Here is a 2,960-nt window from a genome sequence, read left to right as displayed (position 1 = left end):
CTATTAAACTAAACTTTTCAACTAAATGTCTAAGCAGTTAATCCAAATAAGCTTTTTATTGGATTTGAAATGGATTTGTCAAGGAAACAGTATTGCTGCAATTTATGAATACACTGCAGTGCCTTTTAGAGACAACTGTCTCTGCACTTGGAATGGGAAATGTTAAATGGAAATTGAGAGAGAATTTGTAAGATTTGTTTTCCACTACTGCAAGCCTTCAAGAGCTTTATCTGAAAAATAGATTATTCCTTTTCTCCTTGTCTCCAAGACACGGTTCTATAATTTTTTAATAAAGATCATATAGCCTTGGAAAGACATTTAACAAGCTTCCTTGGGATATTACAGTGCAAGCAAAGTTCGTCTATGAAAAAATCTTAAATGTGGAAAATAATTTTTAATTTTGGACAAGCCATGGCTCACTTATTTGATTTTTTTTTAAATGAAGTTACCAAAGAGATGTTGTCCCCAAATACCCTGATCTGCAATGATTAAACTCAGTTTTGTCTGGAAGCCTGGCACAAGTCCTTTGCATCATAGCTTAATGATTTATTTTGCTTGGAAAGTAGTTGTGGTCCTGAACTTGTCCCTATTTAAGTCCAAATGACTTCCATGGGAGCTGATTCAGGCCCTCTAGTTTATATGACCAAAAATGAAATTTGCTTTGAATAAATGGTGCTGGGTCCAGGGCACGGTAGGGCACGGCTGTGTGGAATACTTTTCTATTCTCAGATAGAGTAGCTGGAAGATGCCTTGAAGTAGACCCCAGCCCCATCGCTTGCTGCCAAAGGACTGCAAGACCAGGCAAAAAATAGCCTGGCCACTCGTGGGTAAATTCTTCTTGTTTCCACTCATTTGGGTAGAAATACTTCATGGGGCAGCTGTGTGTGGGGTGGCTGCTGGAGTGGGCAGGAGGGAGAAGAGGGGGCAGCCAGGTGAAACCACAATAATTCTGTGGCTGTGGGGCAGAGCAGACTCTAACCAGGTTGGCACATAGGGTGCTGAGAAGAACCTGTGTGGCCCTCACGTGAGAGCCAGGCACTGTTTCAGAGACCTTCAGGGGGGATCCAACTTCTGAGGTCTCCTGATCCCCTCCATGGGCTACAACAAGGCTGTGTGCAATGCATTGATTTACCATCAGTAACACGTTTCTTCATTCCCTGTCCCTTGGGTTGGATTATGTCATCTTGCCAGGGCATTAACCTAGGGCTTGTACATCTAAATTTATTTTGTTTTGGGCTTTTTTCTCTTCTAACATTACAGCTTTGCCTCTAGTTTATAAATATTCCATTTAAGGAGCTATTTAGCAGTAACAACATTCCTGAGCGCAATCCAAGAATTGAGCTAATTATGGCTCCCCTTCAAAAATCCGTCTCCACTCCCCCTACTGTGGCCTTCTCTCCCCTGTGGTCGAAGAGGTTGAAGATAATAAAGTGCAAAAAACTCCTACCTAAATAAACATATGAATTAATTGGATACATTGTCTCTGACAGATTAGTAAATCCCAGTCTTGCAATCCTTATTTATGCGAGTCATCCTGCTGAGTGGAAATACTTGTGTAAGTAATACCCTGATTTTTAAGAATTATATTGAAAACCCATAAAAGACAGAAGTTTTTTTCAGCATCTTCCATAAATAGAAAAAGGAAGAGTAGCAAGTAATCTGTTTAAGCTACTCATTAGCTAATTGAAGCAACTGGTGATAAAGATACTGGAGAAAGTTCCTTCCAGCTACATAACTGTTGCATTAATTTTTCACTTTTGCATCCAAGAAAAAGTATGTCCTCAAGGATCCTTGGAAAAAAAGCCTCTCTGTTTATAGGCAGCTCAGTTCCACATTCTTGGTATATGGAACACCAAATGTCCTGGGATAGCCAGCATCCTGGCAGAGAGCCATGCATCTTAGTATATGGTAGGAGAGCCAAATTTCCTCCTGCACAGTATGTCTATAAATAAAGTGCTTCTTCCACAAGCAATTAAATGGAAGCATTTTTCCAACCAGCATGCAAATACGGGTTGTTTTTTTTCTCCTTACTGCAAGTAATAGCCAATTTGTGATATTAGTTTAAGGTCAGAATTATTTTAATGATGATATTAAAATGCCTTCTCCCAGGCTTTCACAGGGATATAAAAAAGCCACAGTGAATTTTTTTCTTAAATGACATTTCTTCACTTGTAAAGGATCTGGCATAAAGAAGGCACCCTTCAACTGTCTGTGATTGAAGTGTTATATGCACATCTCAGCAGGAATTTAGAGTTAATTGTTAAGGGTTGCCACTCGAGCCTTGAGGCTGTGTTTACGTTCCACCTGTAACTTCTTTGGGGTATTTGTGCAGTGTATTTGCACAGCACCTACCAAAATAATCTCATAATTTTTGCTGATGCCTCTAAGGAGATACTAGAAAATAAATTAATATTATATGTTTCTTAATCTAAAATATGGATATCAGCAAACTGTCATCAAGCGGCTTTTATCTGTAACTCTTACTCAGAATACATATATATGTGTTGTATATTTAAGTGATTGAGTAATAACGTTGTTGAAAAATGAAGAGAAAAGGTTAGGGCATCTTCATCTGGTTGCTTTGGTAGCTTAAATTTGCTGTAACAGTAAGTCTAAGAAGGTATCTCTGCTTTTCTGTCAGAGTGGGATTGTGTCAAATTACCCTTTTCATGAGTGAGGACTGAAAGGAAACTAGAGTGGCACCATCTTGTTGAACTTCAAATATTAACAAAATTGGAACAGTCCAACAAACATGCAAAGTCTGTCTTATTATGTGACTTTGTTTTATTAACATGAAACGGCTCAGAGACCATCAGGAGACAAGGGCTTTCTTCTGTTCCTTCCAAATCTCCAGTCGTCATCTAGAGTAATGAGGTAATGTATTTGCAATATTTGAGCTTCTTCCTGCACCGTAGTTTCTCAAAGAAGAATTCTCAATTTCTTCCTTCTTTTTTTTTTTT

This window comes from Calidris pugnax, unplaced genomic scaffold, assembly GCF_001431845.1.
Source record: "Calidris pugnax isolate Ruff unplaced genomic scaffold, ASM143184v1 scaffold211, whole genome shotgun sequence".
Taxonomy (NCBI): Eukaryota; Metazoa; Chordata; class Aves; order Charadriiformes; family Scolopacidae; genus Calidris; species Calidris pugnax.
The sequence above is the reverse complement of the archived record's forward strand: the minus strand, read 5'-3'. Positions refer to the sequence as shown.